Genomic DNA, 23,837 nt, shown 5'->3' with positions numbered 1-23,837 from the left:
CATGTCTCACTTGCCCTGTCCAGCCTCACCTGGAACCTCCATCCCTGCACCCTCTGTCCACTGCCCCAGGAGCTCCACAGGTGTGTCTGTCTCTGGTCTTGTCTCATGGATGAACCTTGTACCTATGCTATACGTAGCTTTCTCCTGGATCAGACCATCATATGTATGTTGCAGCTTGTCTTTGGCTCTGACTCCTGTTGCTTCAGACTGCGCTTCCTAGATAGGATCTGCCCCTGGTTCATCACTTGCTTCATACTTGCAGGTAGAACAACCTGCACATATTAGAAGCATAGAACCACCAAGGTTGGAAAAAACCCTTAGGGCCATCGAATCCAGTCGTAAACCTAACACTGCCAAGTCCACCAGTAAACATGTCCCTAAGCAGCACATCTACACGTTTTTTAAATACCTCCGGGGATGGTGATTCAACCACTTCCCTGGGCAGCCTGTTCCAATGTTTGATGACTCTTTCAGTGACAAAATTTTTCCTAATATCCAACCTAAACCACTCCTGCCACAACTTGAGGCCATTTCCTCTTGTCCTATCACACGTTACTGGGGAAAAGAGAGTGACCCCCACCTCGCTACAACTTCCTTTCAGGTAGTTGTAGAGAGTGGTAAGGTCTCTCCTCAGCCTCCTTTTCTCCAGACTAAACAACCCCAGTTCCCTCAGCTGCTCCTCATAACACTTGTGTTCTAAACTTCACCAGCTTCATTGCTCTTCTTTGGACATGCTTAAGCACCTCAATGTCTTTCTTCTAGTGAGGGGCCCAAAAATGAACACAGCATTTGAGCCTCACCAGTGCTAAGTACAGGGGACAATCACTTCCTAAGTCCTGCTCACCACACTATTCCTGCTACAGGCCAGGATGCCATTGGCCTTCTTGGCCACCTGGGCACGCTGCTAAGAACCCCCAGGTCCTTTTCTGCTGGGCAGCTTCCCAGCCACTCTTCCCCAAGACTCTGGCATTGCATGGAGTAGATGTGACCCAAGTGCAGGACCCGGCACTTGGCCTTGTTGAACCTTATACAGTTGTCCTCAGCCCATCAATCCAGCCTGTCCAGATCCCTCTGTAGAGCCTTCCTACCCTCAAGCAGATCAACACTGCCGCCCAACTTGTTGTCATCTGCAAACTTACTGAGGGTGCTCTCGACCCCCTCATCCAGATCATTGATAAAGATATTAAACAGAATTGCCCCTAATACTGAGCCCTGGGGAACACTGCTTGTCACCAGCCACCAACTGGATTTACCTCCTTTCACCACAACTCTTTGGGCCTGGCCATCCAGCCAGTTTTTTACCCAGAGAACAGTACACAGCATACAGATGTCATGGTGGTGTCACAGCAGGTAGAACGTTAGCAGTGGAAGTTTAAAATCTCTGAGCAAGCTGGAATTCAAACTATTCAAGCAATCTATCAGAGCCCTGGTTGAGCCCTTTGAGCCCCACACTGGGCACCAATAAATATGTCGTGGTTTGGGCCAGATTGGCCAATGAAAATGAATGGCAGATGCTCTCCCCCACCTCTCTCTCTAAGGAGAGGGGGAGAGAGAGAAAGAGACTTATGAGTTTAGAAGGAACCAAACTACTTTAATGAAATATTAATAATAAAATGACAAGAAAATAATGAAATACATGCAAAACTGTATCAAGCTCCCAGGATGACAATCACGACACTGGCTGGCACTGGGGAAGTCCCAGGCTGGACTCAATGGTGGACAAGAACTGGATTCTGGCTCTGGATTCAGGACTGGGATCAAAGGCAGACAAACAGACAGAGTCCTCCTCGGACGCCGGACATAGAAGAAAGAGGGCTGACTCTTTGACACTTTGATCCCTCAGCTTTTGTATTCAGCCTAAGGCAGATGGGATGGAATACCCTGTTGGTCAGTTTTGGGTCACCTGTTCTGTCTGTTCCTCCCCGCAGGTGGGACCCCTCTGATTTTCCGCTTTTGACCCTCCAACGGGGCAAGTAACAAAGTTGGCTGCCCCTGGGTGTTAGAGCAATAAGTATAAGCAGGAGCCTCTCTGCACACCATGCCTGGGCATAGGTCTTATCACTCTGAGATCGAACAGCATCTGCAGAATACACTGTTAATTTCAGTAGTTAGAAGAGGCTTAGCTAAAACAAAATTACTGAAGAGAAAATTGGCCCTGTTTTACCTCCAACCAGGACAGTGACATCGCCAGCCCAGGATGGGTATGAAAAGAGCTGTGCCAGTCCAGGTGAGCAAGGACAAGGAGGGGCAGACATGGGGGCAGGGGCTGCTCATGATGATGGAGGGTGGCTGCTTTGTACCACAGTTGGACATCCAGACAGGAAAGTGACCAGACCATGGCACACTCCTGTCCTCTCCCTCCTCTGTCACTGAGCTGGAGATTTGCCAATGATCTACAGGACAGATAAGACAGCACCAACCCTCACCCTATGAAGGTCTTACAGGGAGCTGGAAGCTCCCCAAAGCCATGGAAAAAGGGAGGTCTGAGCCCTTTTTTTCACGGGGTACCCTGGGGCTGAGCTCCTGGCACTATCTTTAGTGATGTAGCAGCCATGTCACAGTGGGCAGAACGCTAGCGGTGGCCAGCATGGTTGGCCCAGAATAGATGTCTCCTGGCCATCAGGGAGGCATGGAATACACAGCCTTGGTGTGAAGCTGGGAAAGCCCCATCCAGAGAGGCAGGGGCTGCCTGTGGCAACAGGGTTTGGCTGCTTCAGGTGATGGCTCTCCTGTCTTTGACAGCTGCAGCTCCAGATCGGGACATGAGCAGGCCATGGCACACTTCTGTCCCCTTCCACATCCTCCACTCAGCCAAGGAATGTTTCTACAAGGATGTTGACCTAAGGATCAAGAAATACCTTATCCTGTACCTCTACACCTTATCTTGTATCCTATGATAGAAAGTGTCATGTTTCTACAGACAGCTGGTAGGTCCTCACAGCTGTGGACAAAAGGAGCTCTGCAGCACACACCTTCTTTTTGTGAAACTTATCACAGAATGAAAAAAGTTTATACAGAAAGAGTTTAGGATTATTACATTCTTAATTTAATCACCACAAGTAAATGGCCAACTTTCAGTGGAATAAATCCTGTCCAGAACACGCTGGTGCATAGCACAGAGTACAGTGGACATATGCCAGCGCAGATCCACAAGCACCATTAGTGTTTTACTTTGGCAAGGCAAATTAAAGCTCGTTATCTAGCTGAGAGAATTCATTCTGCCTAATAACAGACCGGACAGTGACCATGAGGACACTACCTTGCTGTATCAGCTCTAAAGGTTGCTTTGTTGCAATGGCACAAGTAGCTCTTCATTGCTTGCTGCTGCAAGCTTTAGATATATACTGAGAATTGTGATACCCTCCCAATTCCTTTGTGGTGCCAACTGAACTGATGCTGTTCTTAAGAGTACATGCCATGTGCGAGCCATGGTGCCGCACATCAGAAAGCATCTGCCAGTTCCCTGCCTTCTCAGCATGCCCAGGGCAAAGGAAAGAAGCTCTCTATGGAGCAGTTCCACTCAATAGCATGTGGTGAGTTGGATCTCTATCTTCCTTTGTGGTGCTGTTCCACTACAGATGAAATCTGTCTTGTGTTAAATAAAATGCATGCCAATCGGATTGCTCCGGGGTTAAAGCTTCTGAATTTTAAAACATTATTAACACGTAAATCAGTTACAAACACTCTAACTAAAAGGAAAAGACTTGGCAAACTACAAGATTAATATATTTGTCTAAAATAACAAGCTTCTCAAGTGCTGAAGCTATATATCCTGAGAATAATAATACCTACAGGATCACAATTAGATGACCTGTCTGTTCCCGCCACAAATGGAATGAAAAACTCTGAAAGCCTATCTATCTCAGCTCACTGTTGTCATTGTCACTGGATATTTGTGTCTGTGCACGTGAAAAACTCAACATATTTAGGGCTGGCTGCAAGCCAACGTGTGTGTGCATATGAGAAAGCACAGAGCTTCACTCTACTGTAAAGGCACTGCTAAGGTTATCAGCCCTTCCACTTGCTCATGTACCCGTAAATAGACCGTAACTTTTAGTTACTGTACAACCCCAACTACTAAAGAATTTCTGAAGAGGATAGTTGGGAGTAATAGCGTGGGCAGGAACAGCCAAACCGTTTAGCCAAATTGGTTTAAAGCACTAAAACACTATGCTACTAATGCTCATTCTGTCAAGTGACATGTAAAAATAAAGCTTTGTTATCTTTGCTTGGCCTGCAAATGCAAAAGAAAGTGCAAGCCCTCAACTTTAGAAAAAGAACAAACAAAACCCCCACCCAAAACAGGCATAATGACTTACTTTTCACCGTAAGTGCTATTTTTGAGCCCTCTGCTGGCAAGAGTCTTTCTAAATACACATTTTTAACTTAACACAAAAAAGTGCGGTAGAAACAATCTGAGTATACAAGTGATCACTTAAGAGTCAAATCATAATCTCATACCACCTACACCGCAAGTCTTTTTCCAGGAAAAGAGCTACTTTCTATTAGTTTCCTTGGCCATTCTTAGCCACTGTTGCTGTTTCATTTTGGTTTTCCACTCTCTCTCCTTTTTCCCCACTAATTTAAAGAACTTTCATAGACATGACTAAGGGAAATGTGAGCTGTTAACCTTTGGGGTGCCCAACCCTGACTTCCATCCTACCCATCAACCTGCCCTGCTGTTCATCCCTCCACCTCCTCCCGTTTGCTCACCCACACCTGAGGCCCTTGTTCCTTGAAAGCACCAGCAGAAGGTAGGACATATTTGTCCGTATTGGGTAGCTGCTCCTCACCTCATGCTTGTCTTGTTGCAGGTCTGAAGAAACTTTCTGCAGACAATGTTCAGATCTAGGTTTCACAGTCCTTGTTTGGCAGCCTTCAGAAGCCCCATACATCTCCGCTGAGCATGCATCTGTGTGATTTATCAAAAGACTGTGATCCAGCCAAATCTGAATGAGTGGTTTCCACCCTCTTCAGCTGTTTCTAATAAAGTTTCAGGCATCTTTAATCATCCCTGGCATTACCAAATCCTAGATCCTGCTGAAATTACCTACAATACTTCTCTACTATTCCTCTGATCTTCATCAGGCCCGAGCAGGCTTATCCGAAAACTGCAGAGTGAATTCCACGTTCTATCCTTGGGACCACTTTCCATGTGAGAAGGGCTCCGTTGTGTCGTCCTGGCATGAAAGCTCAGGTGTCTAACCCCACAGATCAGGATCAAGCTGGACTGAGGGTGGAAATGCCTGTAGTGTTCATTTGTCGTCTTCTTTCAGTTGGCAACGCTTGCAGCTCCTACTTCGCAGAGTAGCTGAAGCCCATAGTGGTATAAGAGTGAAGGACAGAAAGAATGGTAAGACCATGAGAGCAGCAAGTACTTGCAGCAAGTCAAACACCAGGGAAAGGAGAAGGAGCTGCAGGGCAAGGTGGCAGCTGAGCTATTTCTTTGCTTTAACAGTAAAGGGTGGAGTCCTTAGAGTGGTGGTTGTTTTTTTTTTTAATAAACTGAAGCAGGAGGGATCAGGTGATAGTAGCTGATGTCGCTGGCTTCTGAATCTGACAGTAGTGAAGAAGAGGAGTTTAGTCCCTGGCCTGAGCTTTGCAAATGAATGTTCGCCACCTGAGAAGGCTGGCAAGTGTGTATTTAGGAGGGGGCTGCTAATAGTTGACTTCTATTTGACACAAGAAAGGAGGATCTGAGACAATATGAAGAGTAGGATTCACGTGCCTAAACATGCCCAGTAGCATTTATTTTAGATGCTTTTGTGTATTTTATCTTGCCTCTGCTGCTCCGTAAGGCTGTAGCTGCTCATCCATAGGTCCTGTGCCATATTTACTAGCTCAGTGTGATGTCTCAGACACCGTGTGGACACCTAAGATAGCACTACACGCCTATGCTTAGGCACTTGAATCACTCTTAAGGTCTCTAACCAAAATGTCTGGGGGAGAGGGGATATGGAGTCAAGATATGAAGTGCTAAATAGCTGATTTTCCAGCATTTTTACTTTGTTTCTTTTTTAAAGTAAACTGGATTTTAAATCAACATTTACTGAGAGGTCATATACTACTAGCATGACATGCTACAGAAGTACTATCAACGTCTAACAGATAGACCCACTCCTGAGAGGTAACTGAGGGTGGTCTGATCAGCCCCGGATATCACCATTCACTCTGTCTGACTGCTTGTTAGGGCAGAATATATTGCTTGAAGTAAAAGTAGATCAAATTGGCGGAGTGGGGGATGTTTCTATGTGTGTGCCTTTGGGTGATAGCGAAAAGAGGAAAGGACTTTAATCAGTTCTCTCCTGAGCCCTGTAGTCTACTGATCATGCTGGCTCGAGCTTATGGGATTCTTCTAGCAACAGTATGTCCTTATGCTTAAAATCAAGGCAAAAGGAGGAGTTGATTGCCAAGTTAGGGTACAGCAAAGAAAATATTCTATTATTTCAGCCATCACCTCTTTCCTGGACACACTCTTTTCTTCAACTATGAAGACAAGATGAACTGCATTAGCAATCCTCTTTTCTGCGGGGACTAAAATAATCAGTCCTGTGACATGAGCATGAGCATGTTTGTGGTAGAATCGCCATCCCTGGAGGTATTTAAAGACAGGTAGACGTGGTGCTTAGGGACATGGTTTAGTGGTGGTTTTGCCAGTGTTAGGTTGATGGTTAGACTCGATGATCTTAAAGGTCCCTTCCAACCTAGACAATTCTATGATTCTATGTTGGAGTTGGTGTGCAACCTGGCAAAAAAAAAAAAAAAAAGCCCAGAATTTATGCCTTTTAGCTATATATTGGGCACATTTTAGATGCATTACAGGAAAATCAGGCAGTACAGCCCTGGAATGACTCCCGGACAGTATATGACCCCTCCAGCCAAAAAGCAGGATGTCATTGTTTAGCTGGCATGTAATGCAAGAGTTTAGCAAGGATTGCTAAGATATGCATCTAAGAGCTTTAAACAGCACTTCTGGAATACAGCTTGAACCACATATTTGCACTGAAGTTCAGCAGGATTAGGAAACCTTTGTTTACTCTTCTATCTCTAGTGTTGTTTTTTTCAGTGGGAAACACTGATACAGATAACTGTATTTAGAATTTCAAGGAAAAAATAACAAAACTCTGCTTGTCAATGAATCTCACTCCATGTGTTGTGTAATGGGTCCTGTATATCTACTGCTTTTAGAAGTAATATTTCATATAAAACAGACTTCATTTCTTATGTTGTAGTTCTTTTGCATCTTCAGATCCTGTATTTTCCCACTTTTTTTTTTTTTTTTCTCTGCAAAGGCCCCTTATTATTACAAGCCACCTGCTTAAAACCACCCAAGCAGCACACTTCTAAACAGAAAGCCAGATTGCTAATTGTCCTATTAGTCCTGTTTGGAAAGCAAGGAGAGTGGGTATGAAAGGTAGCAAATCAGAAAATGTAGCAATAACTAAAAACAGCACTAAACAAAAGACAGCAAAACAGTTTTAGCTAGTAGTAAGACAGATGTATTCTGATTTCTGCAAAGTCCAATTAGAGGGCGACATTGATCCTTCATGCACACATACAAAGCCAGAATATCATAGAAGGAGCCACTCCCAAAGCAGCACGTGTTCTATTAACTCTTATTTTCAGATGGATATACTATTTTAAAAGTGAGTAATGGAAAAGAACACTCTTTTTGCCTCGGCTTTATTTCTTATGCAAAGAAATGTCCTTTAGGAGTTCATGGTAGAAGTACATGTTTTAGCATAGGCACCCTCTGAATCACTGCAGTCTCTCCTGTGCCATGTCAGGTGGATCTGTTCCCATCAAAGAGAGTTTAACTGACATCTCAGCCTTTAGACTGTATCATTAAAGGTCTTCTGGGATTTAGCTTGTCCTTCCTTGAGTGCACCATGTGTGCGCGGTTGCTTGGAGGCAGAGTAAGAGGTTTTGATCTGCACTGTCTCTATTTATGATTGACTAGCAGAGATTGCATGGCCTCCCCAGGCAATCTCCTTTGTTGGATGAGACAAATAGCTATTTGGTCTAGGTTGAGTTAATCCCACCCTGGGGGAAGAAGGTGGACTACTTGACCACCTGACATCCTTTTTAGTCCTATTTTGTCCTACAATTTTCTGATTCTTTCCTGATAAGTAGGCTGCTGGGCTCTTCACAAGGTTAGGCACTGGAAAAAGATGAGGACCAAAGGCTGAACCTGTAAATGTACTTAGAAGGTTAAACAATTTATTTCTACGGAAACTGAGATCCTAAATACTTCTGTAGACCACAGACCGAGACCAAAACTCTCACCTTATCCTGGCCAAAATAGAAGAAACATAAAAAGACAAAGAATAACTTAATGGTAGGATCCCTTAACTCCCCTAAGACTTGTGCTTGAACCTTTTCGTAAAGGTGTCTATCCTTTGCCAATTTAATTTATTGCTTAATATCCTACCAGATCCATCAGTACATAGTCTCTATGTCATGATTGATTCACCTTTTGTTGAAACAAAGATTTCAGTTACTACTGAAGTATTAATGCTGCCCGGTACACGAACTAGCCATTGGTGCCTACCTTAGCCATCACTACCATATCTCCTCTCTGGGTGGCCCTGAACAGTGGGTAGACTAAGTGACATATTACTCCCTTAAGCTTAAGTATCATGAAAGCTTGCATTAATTATCTGTTTCTTTTCTACTTACAGCTATTTAATGTTTTTTTTAGAATCTAATCGTTTCAATAATCCTTTCAATCTACCTATTGGTAGATTATTTCACAGGAAATATGTCATACTTAGGACCTTTTCCTCCATTATGTATCCCATAAAGAGATACATAATTTAGCCTTTTGGTACTTTTCTATTTCATATGTCCTATAACTCTACCTGTCACTATTAGAATTCCCTTTATTTTGCCCTTGTCCTTTTGGTATAATGATGCCATAACTTGCAAAAGGGTGCAGAAAACTCAATTATCTGAGGTAAGGCTGGACCACAAATTGTGCAGAGGTCGACAGTCTTTCCTGAATAGTATTTGCAGGCTTCACCCTCTGAATATTACAGCTGCAGCTTAAGGTTTACATTATAATCTACAAAGGCAAGTTATGTCTGGCAGCAAGCTACCCGAATGACCGTATTTTTGCAGAATACTACTAAGGGAATTATAACCCACTGGATTTCCTTCGCTGTTGATTCAGAAATAGGGAAAGTTTCCTGAAGGGCTGATTTCAGACTGAACGCCATTGTATCAATAAATTAGCATACCCTGGACTGCTGCCAGCCCTTGGAAGTGGTTCCTCCCAAGGTCACTTCACATCCACAGTCACCTGGCACGGGAAGAGACCTACATCATAGGTTGCAAGCTTCAGGGCCCTGTGAATAAAATCCTTACCAAAGAAGCTTTATTATAAAAAAAAGTGAAATGCTTTTAATATGAAGATCGAATCACTTAGAGGGATTCATGTAAATGTTCTACATAACATTTAAACTACTGAATTCACTAAGTCAGAAAACACTTTTCAAGCATTCAGAAAAGTTATAGTGCAGTTTTACTATACATTTACAAATAACTCTTAAATAATTTAGCAGTGTCCAGGGCTGTTTCATGCTGAGATCTTTGATATATAATTTCTGAGCATTTTCTCTCATTAAATATTCATGTCAAATATGCATATAACAAGGCTTCCACTTCTTTATTCAAAGTATATGCTTAGGGCTCAAATTCGATCTTACCCATAGGAGTACAAAGCAGACATTTTTCCAAAACACTAGTAGTACTGGAGGGAATCTTAAAATAATTTTTAAATCATTGTAAGTAAAATAAGAAATGAGTGCTTTGAGTGGACTTAAACACATTTGCCTTTAGGTATCTGCAGTGCAGGTATGTACATTCCAAAGTTCTCACTGTGATTAATGAAGAAAAGTGTGCGTTTTAATTCAAGGGTCACGTGACCTGTTTTAGATTACGCTTCAGGGTTAAATTAAGCAAATTCTAGGAAGATTTATTGCATTATCTCTAAAAAGAACCCAAAGTGACTCTCAGATGCAGGCGCCTACATTCAGTTAGATAAATTCTGTTTCTTAATTCACATTCTCAATTAGAGTAAATAATCAGGCTACCCAGACACGGGAAGATGAATAAGGTCTGAAAGAGCAGAAAAAGGGCACTCCTGAACTCAGTAACAGAGAGGTTACAGCATGCGCAGCACGCTGGGATCTTACGGGTAAAGAATATATGTGTACTCAGCACAGATCCTAAGCCTGGATTCAGGAACTGATTAACGAGGAAGGAAGAAGTTTGCTTTAGCATGACATAACAAGTGTGGTATGTTATCATATATCATGACATGTTATTCTGACTGTGTATCTCAGAGCTCTTCTCCTTTGTCTTGTGGGTTGGTGTAAACAGATCAAAATCATAAATTCTTCTTTTTTTTTCTTTTGAAGAAGCAGAAGACCTGGTTGAAAGTCTCCCAGAGTTGGAGAATGCTGACTTGACCAGATGAAAACGTTACCTGGAGTGAATCACTGTCAGGAAATTTGCCTTTCAAAAACTGTCATCACATTTTGTTAGGCCAACGTCACTGATGAATCAAAGTATTTTAGTAAAGTGTAATTTCCAAATTCATTTTGCTTATATAATATTCTTACAGAACAGCACTCTTTCTACAGCACACTGATACTAACGAATATATTTATTTCAAGTGGAGACCTTGAGATTTGGCTAGCTCTTTGGAAGTTGCTTCTTAAACTCATCTGTTCACAAACCTGTGGAGTTGGTTGGTCATGATCTAGCTCTACAACCTAGCTTTACAATAACTGAGCTATTTCATCTTCATTTTGTCTACATTGCTGCTAGGATATTAAATGAAATTTAAGACGTTCCTTTCTGAACTAGCATCTTCACATATCCAGGCTGTTCCTGAGATTTGTCCAATAATAGCAAAAATAAAAATAAAAATGGCTGAGTCATTTGTTTTACTGCGTCTGCCCTTTCAGCAGGTGTTTGAAGTTAGTTTACAATGTAGTACTTCTTACGGCATTCATGGCAACTTTTGCTTATTTTATAATTCTATTGACAAAACCTATTAGAGTATGAAGAAAAAGGACACAGATTGCAATAGAAAATGTAAAGATTGTACAATGCAGTTGTAACGTCCTTTCAGTACCATTCAGTTCTGGGGAAGAGGCCTCTGAGGGCTGAGGTCATGCTGGAGCAGGAATGAGGACAAAGCAGGGGCAGAAGACAGAAAGAATGATAACCTGAAATCATACAAACCCCGCTCACCGTGGGTGAAACACTAGCTCCCAAATGTCTTGGGAAGTGGTTCTTCTTGCCTCCATTTCACAGTGTTAGCATGAGGACAACTCCCTCTGATGCTGCCTTTTCCATCCTACCTTTTCCCTCCTGGGTCCCTCGATTCTTGCTGCAGGGAATACACTCAGGCTACCGAGCCTCGAGCTGCGGTGAGATGCTTTTTCTACAGTTCCTGCTGCCTTTAACTGTGATGCTTAGTCTGCGCTTTTGTCTCTGTTACACATTACAGTCAATGAGATATCGTAGAGATTGCCAAACAGCCTATGGTTCCTGTAGCATTACAGCTGTAGCAGTAGGGAGAGATTATTGCCTCGATTACCCAAGAAGCAGGATAAATTATTTTCAGTTGAGATCCATATTGCTGCATTTTCCAGTATATAAACTAGCTCCACGATGGTACAATGCAGATTGAAATGGAGGAATATTCACAAGTATAAAGGAAACTCAAACTTCTAACAAGTGTCAGGATGCAATCTCGAAGTAATTTCACTAATAATGTAAACAAAGATTAACTGGGGGCATCGTATTTTTATTAATGTCAAGCCAGCCTTTTTACATGTATCCTGGTTAAATTAGATAGATAGATGGGTTTCAGCTCTGGCCTTTCAGTCATTGTAATGTTTCTGTTTCTTAAGTCCATTTTTTACTGTTTGTTAGATTTCATTTCAGTATGTTGTTGATCTAGCAGAGATACCTTTAATCCTAAAATACTTTCTGCTTCTTTCCTAACGCTTCAGTAGATTTGTTAAGCTAGATGGCTGCGTAAACACCAGAAATCAGGCAATGCAATTAACCTGCCCCACTTCCCTCCAGCTTATTTTATTTGGATAAGCTCTAATAAAATTGTATATGTCTGTGTGTATACATATATTATGCATATGTGTGTGTATATATATATATATCTCAGAAAAGTATTTATGACAAGATAGGGTAGACTGTCCCATTCCATATTAAACATAGTTTATCAGCAGTTGTGTGCTTTTGTGGTGTGTAATGAGCAAAATTTCAGATGTGGTAGCATGTAATTATGAGTGCTGTAGAAAAACAAAATTAAGAATAACAATATGAAATGCACTGTCTTTTGCGGTATTTCACCAGCTACCCTGCAACGCTATTTTTACTTCTCGTAAGAAATATTTACTTTGATTACTATAATTTCAGGACACTTCAGAATTTCTAACATATTATCCCTCCTGAAAGATTAAGTGCTGTTGCTCCCACTTTACAGCAGATAGCAGAAAAGATTAATAACATAGACATGTAAACATTAGGCATCTGATATAAGTGACGTTTTCAGGTTCCCTGCTGTATATAGCTAGGTATATACTGACAAAGGGCAATTCAGTCCTCATGTCTTCAGTGATCTCATCTTTAGGATGGAAAGGATGGTCTTTTGAAGGTGTCTGTCTGTTTTCATCCCTACGCTGCATCTGACCTACCCAGCCAGGCTTTTCTTGTAGTAAATGGAGACAGAGAGGCTCTCAGAGCACTATTCATCTTAGTAGTACCTAAAGTAGTACCTAAAGTAGGTCAGATGAATTGCAAATTAAAGCACCTTTTCTCTCCGCTGATAACAAAGGGAGCCTGGAGTGATGAGTACTGAAGTACCTTCACTGTAGGCACCTGAAGTTAGGTGTAATGGGATGCTTTCATTTACTTCAGATCCAGGGCTACCCTGTGGGAGCACGCGCACTTGAAGAAGATTGATGTTTTTTGTGAAGTGAGCAGTAAGAAAAGCTCCCCAAAAGTATTTCTTTTTTCCTTTCTGTGACTTTTCTGATTTCCAGGGCTGAGGTCAAGGGAGCTGAGTCTTCGGTCGTTAGATTGGGCAGTAACAGGTTCTTCTTCTCATTGGTCCCTTTGCTAGTTTAGCATTACTGGGAAGGACAAAACTGGTCTGTAGCCTGGTGGTTCAGGTAAGAAGGAGAAACATTTTAAGTCCTCTTTGACTGTTAAAAGCCTAAAATCCACCCCAAGAGCATCCTGAGAACATGCTCTAACCACTGGTTTACCTCTTCCTTAAAACAAATAGACAAAGATGACTCACAATCTTTATGGCATGTCATTCACTGTCTGTTCCTCACTCCTTTATACAAAAATACTAACAACAAGGAAGTCACGGGGGATAATCCATAATCCGTGACATTTCATTTCATAGATATCCGTAGGGATTTATTATCTATGTAAATGCCTTGGGAGTTTTTTCACTAGATATCATACACATGTGCCTTTTCTTTATGTGTTTTGGACGGTTTATGTTATTGCTTCCATTGTTTTACAATATTCTGGAATAGCTGGTTTCAAATCTGAGAAAGAAACTTATTTGTTTCTCATCTAAAAACTTCATTGCTGAGGCTGAGAAGTCCTGGAGTATTCACAGGAAAACAGATATTTAAAAAAACTCTCAGACAGTTACAGACTCAAGAAATATGATAAGTTAAAGTGATAGAAGACATTTAACTCCCACAAATCCAAAATATTTCATTAGACAAAATAATGTAAACTTCCTGAGGCATTTAAATGAGTTCTGAACTCAGAGAGATCACTCAAGGCAACATTGAGCTGTGTCCATTACTGACCTCTTATCAGTCTACAGTAAGGGGCAGAAAAGCAAATCTAAACCTAGACATATAACGGAGAGTAACGCATTACAGAGATTAAGGTTGTTATATAAAAGAACGGCCTGGAATACCGCATGCAGAAATGCCAACTTGCTTTGTGAAGATTTTGCTTAATTCAAATGATTTCATAGATGAGAGACCCTAAAGAGGGAAAATTCTCCTATACATATATGATGTGTTTACTGCTCATTTGGACCTTTGGTGTGGGATTTAATCCACAATGGGCTCCAAACAGACCATTTAAAAAAGAAAAAAGTTACATATTTTTTTAAGGGACATGAGCACATACAGAATCCCAAGGGTCTAAACAGCTACAGGGAAATCTGCCGTGTCTGGCAGTGGTGCAAAGATACAAAGGTGCTTGTTTAGGTACAAGGTAATCACAGGCTGTATTTCAAGCAGCCATTCCCCATGAGCGTCCCAACATTGTTTATAGAAATACAGTGAGCAAAGAAGGCCTGATGGTGACCCAGTTCAAAAACCTCTGTGCGCTGTGGATTAAGTGTGTATTCCAACCACGCATACCTCACCTCCCAGCTGACAGTCTTTCCAATAAAGGTGCCAATTTTACTTTCCTGAATATAGGTGGAAATACCACAAATACTGCAAATACTAAGGTTATTTGACTGCAAATACTTATTTAGTTATCTAAGGCAACTGGCAAGATGCTGTTGTGTAGCCCCTGGTAGAGATCTTGATTTACCTGCTTAGCTGCAGATTTACGTGCTGTAGCACAAGTAATCTTTGTGGGGGGTCAGATACTGGTGGCCTCTGACCCCATCTCTCATTATTTGGTGAGTGCATGCTTGCTAATTGAGCTGTTAATGGTAAATAGGCTTTTTTAAGGAAAAGTTTTATAGCAAACTGCTTTTAAGAGTGGGGAAGGTAGCTGCAAGTGTTGTGTGTTCTGCCATTAAGTGAGTCTAGAAACTCTTACTGCAAAATACTATTTGTTCTCTCTATTTTGTGCCCATTTGGCCAAATATATTCCCATCGGAGCACCTTTGATTTCAGTGGACTTGCCAGGGATGAATTTGGCTTTCCAAGTCAAGTAATACGAGGCCATCACAATGGTGGGCAATGTTTTGAAACTGATACTTCACTATTTTTATTTTCTTGTAAACAAGCGACTCAGAAATCCCAAAGTTGCAGCACCAGCCTTTGAACATGCTGCAACACCTGCGCTTTGGATTCTGTTCCGTATCAGAGCACTAAAGAGAGCTGCATCACACGCAAGCCTGAGGATGCCTAAGAAGAGAATTGGCTTCTTCAGGAATATAAGTGCGTATGAAATAGCAGAACTTGTGGAAGCGAATTTAAAAATATTTTTTAAAAAGAATTAAAAATAGAAGCCCTGGAGCCAATAGGCTTAGGGCTTTTGAATGCCTGATAAATTGGAGTAGCATTTATCACACCCAATTTTGCAAGTCTAGGAGTTAAGCACCTAGTCTAAGCCAGGAACTTAAGCCTCCCCATAGCAGAGATGGAAGGACATGAACACTTCTCAAGCGTCTTTCACAGGATGAGATGCCTCTAACCTCCATCTCCCTTTCACTGACTATAGGAGGAGGCTCTCTACAGCGTGGTGTTTCTCCGGCAGTTGCCAAAATTTCTTCATTTCTAATATGAAGACAGCAATAAGTGATTCAGATCTCCTGCTGGGGCTGAGAGACCTGGTTTAACATACTGTCAATGGAGCAAGTAAGGTGCAAGGTCTAAGTCAGACACCTAAAATAAATGGCCTGAATACAGTCTTTTGATGTCCAAAGGGGTGATGAAGGACACAGAACACTAGTTTCATATCAGGTTATTGAATGCAGATTTGAAATACTGTCTCCTTACCGAAATGCCACAAACTCATTTTACTCCAAAATTTAAGTTAAAAAGTGGAATGGACCAAAGGACCTTTCAGCTTAGGGAGTTATATTCTGCCTCTCACACTCAACACACACATATTGAGATTGTAAACCTGAAACTCCCTTGCACAAGTTTTGGGGTTCTGTTTAAGGGCAGCCAGTTGCCATGTCCCAACTCTGTGGTGAGTACATGGTGTCCCCTTTCTCAGAGAGACTGGTACCCTGGCAGTGATGCAAATATTTTTCTCCAAACACAAATCCTAGCTGTTCTCTGACTTCTAGTTAATGTTGTTTGAAAAATGAAGTTAGGCATCAAGTACTTATCCATGCCTTCAAAAATCTTCCCTCTAAAATGAGCTGTAGCCTGAAATGGGATTCTTACTTGTTAGCTGCTGGGTTTTGTCTGTGATGAACACCTTCTGTATTACTGGTAAGGTAAAATCAGTTTGATCCAGAGGTTTTATAGTTGTTGCTCCAGAATAGCTCCTATTTCATAGTGTACATTGACACTAATTGATGGTTCATCTGAATGTGAGTAAAAGTCAGGAGAACTAGTTTGAAATAAATTTACAGAAGTGCCTGGAGTTCAACTTGCAACATTACAAATGCCTAATTTTAATAGGTATGCAGGTGAAACAGACACCTACATCCATATGACTTGCACATTAACAAAATCCTCATCTGTCATATTTTAAGCTGCCTGTGATTCATATCTTGGCAAAACTCATTGAAGACAATATGAGGTTTGTTTGAGTGGAAGTCACGGTATCAGACCCAAAGACGTCTGTGTATTCACCCCAGTTGTGTGCAAAATGGGAGTAAAGTTAACATTGGCTATATGAGGGAAAGGAAACATAGTTATAAGTATTTGACATCACTACCTGGATATGAAAAGGGAGGGGGATGCTGGTTTCCATCCTCTACATAAGCTTAAGGCTTAGTTCTCATTTACTTCCCAGCCTGTGGCTGTCTAACATAAAGGCCAGTAGTTTATAGCCACAGCAAAATGTGTATTTGGCAGTGATACTGTTTGAAGTATAATATGACGAAACTGCCTGTGTGGGGTGGTTTTGTTATGACAACTGAAGCTACAAAGATTAGGTAAAATTTCTTTTATAAAGCAGGAGAGAGAAAATTACAGTGAAGGGGACCTTAAATGCTTAAACAACAGTTTCTTCACCCTTTGATATGCAATTTTAATAGTTATACAAGGTCAACAGAGAGATGGCAGGATCATCCCTCAAAAGAATTTGTTTCATTTTGTGACATATACCACAGTGTCCTGAATCATTAAAAGCATTCAGTTTGGGGATACCTGACAGCTTGTTTGACTGAAGTTCCGGACCTAGTTTAACAATCTTTGTCGTGGAACATGACTGTATACTATATAAAATGCACAGTATGTCATGTTTATACTATAGGTGTGTATAAAAAATATTTAGCTGATAGAAAAGAGTTCTGTTAATAGGCAAAAAATCAACATCTTGGCTCAGATGAATTCAAATAATTCTAAATATTATTACTAAATATAATTCTCTGTCAGCTGCAGAATTACTGCCCTGTTATCAACAATTCAACCTCCTCACCCACAAACATACCTCCTTCTATATGACCAGCAGCCATCCAAGACACATAAAAAAAGATAGTAACATGCATCTAGATATTGCTGCAATTATTTTGAGAACAACATCAGGCTAATGTATAAAAGCCTCTCAACCACTGAAATTACTCTTCTACAGAAAAATGGATTGGCTCTTTCAATAAGCTACCTTAATACAATGTAGGTACTTAGTGCAATACGGTCTCTCCCCACCACTGATTGTTCAGCTAAACACGAAACATGCAGAAAATGATTAACCATTCTAACCCATGATGGAGGAAGATCATCCTCTGAATGAAATTTCAACATGCATGGCTTCATTCTACAGGAACCGCCCAACTTCTCTCTCAAGTTAATTCATAGACTTATTGTAAGAAAGTTAATTTTGGGGCAAATATTCTTTATTCTCTGTTTCTATAGCAGGCCAGAAAGTAAGATAGGCTTATGTTGTCAGAGGCTTTTCTATTTTTACCCAGTAATTTTTATTAAATCTATTAAAAGATATTAACTTTATGTACATGTCTTCCTTTGTTTATTTAAGGGGGTAATGCTTAAATCATAATAACCAGTACACCACCACCAGTCAAAGATACTAGACGGTAGTCAATAGACAGGAATGGACTACTCCAAAAAGTTTTACTTCATCCACCTTTAACCTCTGTGCTAGAATTAAATTAATTTGAACTTCTACTTTTTAAACTCATAGTTCTTAATATGGAAATCAAATGTGGACTCATAAACAACTCTGTCATGAAAACTAGAATTTGATTCTCTGTCACTTTCTATCCACTTTCTATCCAACATTGCACCATCAGCTGAATAACCTTAACCCTAGCACCAACCAAGTGGTCCCTGCTCTATCAGCCATCGATGTTTTCTACAGGCTACACTAATAGAAAGCCTGTATTGCACATGCCAAAATGCACACAAGCCACAGTGCAAAACAGCTTTACTGAGAAGCCATTATTCATCCTTTCTGAAAGTATAAGAACAGGGAGAGAGAGGAAGGGAAATAAATCTCTGTTGCAATTTTTTCTAATAACAGCCATGTGTCACCAGAAAAAAAACACCACAATGTTGCATGTGTCCTAACAAGAAAATACGTATTTGTAGGGCATTTGTGGGACAGGAGGAGTTAAATAACTTAGCCTGGATTTGATCTACTAAGTAGCTTCCATTCTGTTTTCTTTTTCAAATAAAGTATTGTCAGGAACTTTTTCCTACTTAATTCATTAATAAAATATAAAAGCACTTGACTGTACTGGAATTTCAGTGATCTGTAATTAAAACATGGCCATACAGACTAGACTAGATAACCAGTATAGACACAGTTTAAAGTTTAAAAAAAAGAAAATAAAAAATTGGTGCTTCAGATAAATGTATAAACATGCAAGATTTGACTGTGTTGATCTCCACCAGCTATTAAGTATTTACCTATAAGTAATAAATGTCTTACCAATAACTCCTTGTTGATACACAATTTCAGTTATAATTTACATAATTATAGTCCAACACTACATACACATACCAACACGGACCTATTCTGGATTGCATGTTAAGGTGAACTTGTCATTGTCATTGGTGACAGCATTTGGCCATCTCCTGTCAAGAACATTTCCAACCATTCACGAATTTCATCCAGGGGAAATCTGACAGAGGACTCAAAGTCTAGGTTCCTAAAAATTTTGTGAAAACAGCTATGTTGCTTCTACTGTCCTCATTGTTGCCTTCGTTACACATCAAAGTACATGTGTGTGTGTGTGTCAGCGTACATTTAAAAGTAATGTCATAAATTCCATAATCACAGTGAAAAAACTTCAAAGAGTCCAAACACAAGACATAAACCACAGGTAAGGAGAATTGATGGAATTCCTTATTTACTCGAGTAAATTACCAAGGCTTTTCTTATTGTTAATAAGAGATCAAGAAGTTGCATTTTGGCTTTGAAACAAAGAGTAAGAGTGATCAAAAGGCAGAGAAGAAAAAATGTAAAAGAAAACACATTGCTTCTGATGAGTGGGAATGAGCTTGAAGAAGGTTGACTTGAAAAGTAGCTTTTCAAAGAGCCAAGGTTGAAGTAAAAATAGCGCTAGAGGGTGCGCAGGATGCCAGTGCTAGGCAGGTGAAAACAATTACTGGGGCAGCAGCAGAAGAAACATCATACAAGAGTCTAAGAAGAACTTTGGAACCATGGAGGGTGATTTCAAAATTAGTTTTGGAGTGAATGTTGGCTGGGTCGTGTGGTCACATTTACTGCAGGTACATGAAATGTAGAAATGAGCATTACACTCATCCCAGCACCAACAGAAAACAACTTTGAGAACAGACTGTATAAGAGCTTCACTAGTCAAGGAATGAAACCTTACCCTGACAGAAGCCACTGAAGTTTCTTCATGCTACAAAGGAAAGATTTATCTGTGGCAAAGGGAAATAAAACTATGGATGCAAGATTTAGTGGTGTTGGACTCTTCAGGAACATCTCTGCCTGCAGGGCAACAAATACTTGGACTGAAACAGAAGTCGTGAAAGAAATGGAGAACAGGTTCAAGACAATGCCACATTTACAGAGTGTGATGGTGAAGAAGACATCTCAGGATGAAGAGAGAGGATTCTTGAGTTGGTTATCTGCCTCTTGAGATACTTGGCAGAAAAAGGATGACTGAAAGTTAGAGTTTAGCAACCCAGGCAAAAAACTATGCCCGATAATTAATAGCCACTTGCGTAATAATTCATTCATTAAAAAAGAGAAGAAAAAGTGAATATGGAAGCAACAGAAAGGTTGTTGGTTAAGTACAGATACACACAGGGAACTGGCACACTCTCTTATCTGGCTGATTTAACATTTTCAAATTTTTACTCTGTTTCAGCAGACTATTTATATAAGACTGTTCTTTGATCTTTGTACACCAAAGCACCTGTCATATTGTGAATGATGAAAATTTTCTCTGTGCCACAGTAGGTACTGTACACCTTGCTTTTATGTGGCCTTCAGATTTGAATTATAATAGCAAAATTACTTTCACAACCAGTAAGTGTCTGAATGCTCCCATGAATCTCATTTGCTGTTTCCATCCCCTGCTCTCCTAATGTCCTTGGCAAGATAGTTAATATACATTGGCAAGAGATGGCAAATCTTTTCACACTTTTAAGTTATGAAATACTCAGGCTATGTATTTGGAAAAAGTTAAAAGCACCTGACACATGTATGTCATATTTAGTCTCCTTTCTCAGTATTTAATCATCAAAGTTATTTAATTTTTACTAATTTATTTGAAGAGCATGTCTGGAATTAACCCCATCATTAAGTACAAAACTCCTGAGAAAAGTAATGTAATAACAAAAATCAGGCTTCGCTACTGTTAAGATGTTAAGATGATATCTTATCAACAGAGGGCAGTCTTTGATAACTATAAATTTATATGTAGACTTCGTGAACAGTAAACTGTTTGTCTTACACAGGAACTGTGAGTTGTGTAGGTTTCAATAAGCAATATAAATCTGTGATCCACCATCAAAACCAGAAGTCAGATACCTTCGGAAAGGGTTGCATTTAAAATAAGAATAGATTTGCATTCATTTTTAAATAAACAAATGTCTTAAAATATAGATTTAACCTACTGAACCTCACAGGTAATTTATTTCAGAAGAAATACTCATTACTAAATTTCCAAAGCATGCTTTTATTTATTAATACTCTGTTAAATGAGCAAGTCTTCTTTGTCTTAAAGCTTTCTGTTTCTGTTTAGACTCAGAAATACAGTGTAGTAGAGTAGCAGAGCTGCAAGCTTTAATGCAAAGATATGTAGACTTTTATTTTTTTCCCCTTGGTCAAATACCAGTCACTTGATTCACCAAAAATTTATTTTAAAAGAAAACTGGTAGGCAAACACTTTGGATTTACAGCTATGTCATTAGATCAGAATTTAGCCATGATGAATTTTCTTCAAGTACGATTTGAACACAAGTGTTGGTAAAAGCCAACCAGTCAGCAAGCCAAGGAAAATCCTTTACCAAATTTTTATCAACTCTATAATCTGGAGCACTTTTTATTTTATGATGTGCTGTGAAAAGAAAAAAAAAAAAAAAAAGTCTTGCACTTTGTACTTGGACTGTGGCACAAGAGCTCATTGCCTTGTTTGACAAGACAGCGACTGCTAAAAATAAAGAGGACTTCTGCTGTTTGTACATGGAGATTTACTACTTGACAATGGAGATAATAGAGATCAAAGAACCTGACCCTATAGCCACTGAAAATAAGAAATTTCTGTATCAGCAATGGGTCAATTGCATTCCTTCACTACTTTTCTCTTCAATTTTTTTTTTTCAGTTAAGAAGCTAAATCTCTCAAAAATGTATTTGTCGGAATGCCTTTCTCCATTCATTTTCAACACAGGTATTTCAAAACCTATTCCTTTATCTACTGGATTTCTCTTAACTCTCTTTACCAATTGAAAAGAGATGTCCCAGACATGATCTCTTGATAAACATCACAACAAATACTGGCCTGAATTTAACAAAGAAGAGATTGGTCTGTTACAAATGTGGCTCAAAACACATCATTAAAGAGAAAATGTTTTAAAGGTACATGTTTACCTGCCATGCCTAACAGTCTAAGAATATTAAAACCTGAGAAAAATAGTGTACTTTTCTTTAGATCCCTTATTTTTTTTCTTCTGCTAGAACAACAAATAAAAAAGCTAGATACTATTTGTGATTTATTACCCTTTTTTACTAAGTCTCTCTACATGCACATGCATATATGCACATACACACACCATTTGAGTGGCAAACTGCAAAATGGAGTTTATTTTGAAAAAAGGAGAATCTTTCTCCCTTGAAGTGAATAAATGTGAAGATTTCTACTGAACATTAGTTCTGTAAAACTTCCTTTTACTATTGGGTAAATTTGGAATGAGACTTAGTACATATTTAATAAGTTGAGCTATTCATGCCCATGTAAGTGGACACGCCTTCAAATCTCTGTGATGGGTCATTTGGTTTTCGTTATTTGGTGGTTTTGGTGTTTGTTTTGTTTTGAGTTGTTTTCTGTGGTTTTGTTTTTTTTTTTTAATTTGTTTTAATTTGTTTTAAAACAGAACCCAGGGCTTGACACTAAACCATTATATTTAGGCAACTCCAATCACTCTATCCTGAATATTGTAATCTCTGACAAGAAGACATACTAACACCATGTTTGTGAAACTATGGGAGACCCTTGGTCCTGGGACTGAACTTTTTCTACTGAATTATCTTCCTTTGAGGCTTAAAAATAGGACATTAGCTTACTGAAATGCAGGGCAAATGCCTCATAAGGGTAGAGAAATGGTGTTAATGTTGCTTAACTTACTAGATATCTGACTACCAGAATTACTACCTCCTGCAGCAGCAGCATCCAAGTCCATAATTCAGTATAGACTTGTTTAACAAAATAGCTTTCTGCAGTTTTCCACAGGTATGTCAACAATAGAATACAAAAGTATCTCACAAACTACAATAACCCAGTGTTGTAGAACAGATGGCCACTGATGTCCTCCTACCCCAAACCAAGCTGAATTGTTGTAATGAATACTTATGTGTAAATGTGGCTGAGGGTGTCCACACCTGAAATTTCAGATTCAAGTTTTCCATACAGAAAACAAGATCACACGCCATCACGTTGCTCCACCACTGAAAGATAACGTCAAAGAGTATTTTAAGACGGCACCACAAATTTACACAAAGTCATTTCCAAACAGCTTTGAATCTGCCCCTCCTTAGTATTTTTCACTTTCCTATTGTTCGAAACCTTTTTTTTTTTTTAAAAAAAAAGACTGTGGATCACATTTCATTAACAAGAAAGAATTTTAGCAGCTGTGAGAGAAGATGAATAAAAAGTCACAGCCTGCCATTAGGAATTTTAAAAGGCAAATTAAACTCAGGCTCTCCTTAATACGCTTTTAACTGCAGACACAAGATGGCAGAAGTACCGTGAAGCTTTTATTCCCCCACTGCTGGGACTGACTAGTCACCTCCGAGGAATGAAACTGGATATTAACTAATGTGTTTTGCCCCGGAGATATTTATCCGTTCTCTTTCTGCCGCAAAGAAAGGCGGTGCCGGCGGGCAGGTCCCCCCCAACAACCCGCCCTCCCCCCGCCTCACGCCGCCGCCGCTCCGCCGGTAGCCCCGGGGCGCTTCTCCTCCCGTGGCCCGCCCCGGTTTCCCTCAGGCACCTTTCTCTCTCCCCTCACCCCGTACCCCGTTAGCCTGGCTGGGCTCTCGGCCGGCTCGGCTCTCGGGCAGCCCGGCTCCTGCCGCCGACGGGAACCGGGCCGTTACCCGCCGCCCCGCGCTCACCTGTCGCCCCGTACCCTGAGGGGAGAGGGAAACCCCCGCGCCCTCCCCGGCGGCGACTCGGGGACGGCCCCGCTCTAAGGCTGCCCCAGGGAGCCAGGATTTAAGGCGGGAGCGGGGAAGCTCAAGGCAGGG

The sequence above is a fragment of the Vanellus vanellus genome (genome assembly GCF_965231255.1).
Source record: "Vanellus vanellus genome assembly, chromosome: 1".
NCBI classification, from domain to species: Eukaryota; Metazoa; Chordata; class Aves; order Charadriiformes; family Charadriidae; genus Vanellus; species Vanellus vanellus.
The sequence above is the reverse complement of the archived record's forward strand: the minus strand, read 5'-3'. Positions refer to the sequence as shown.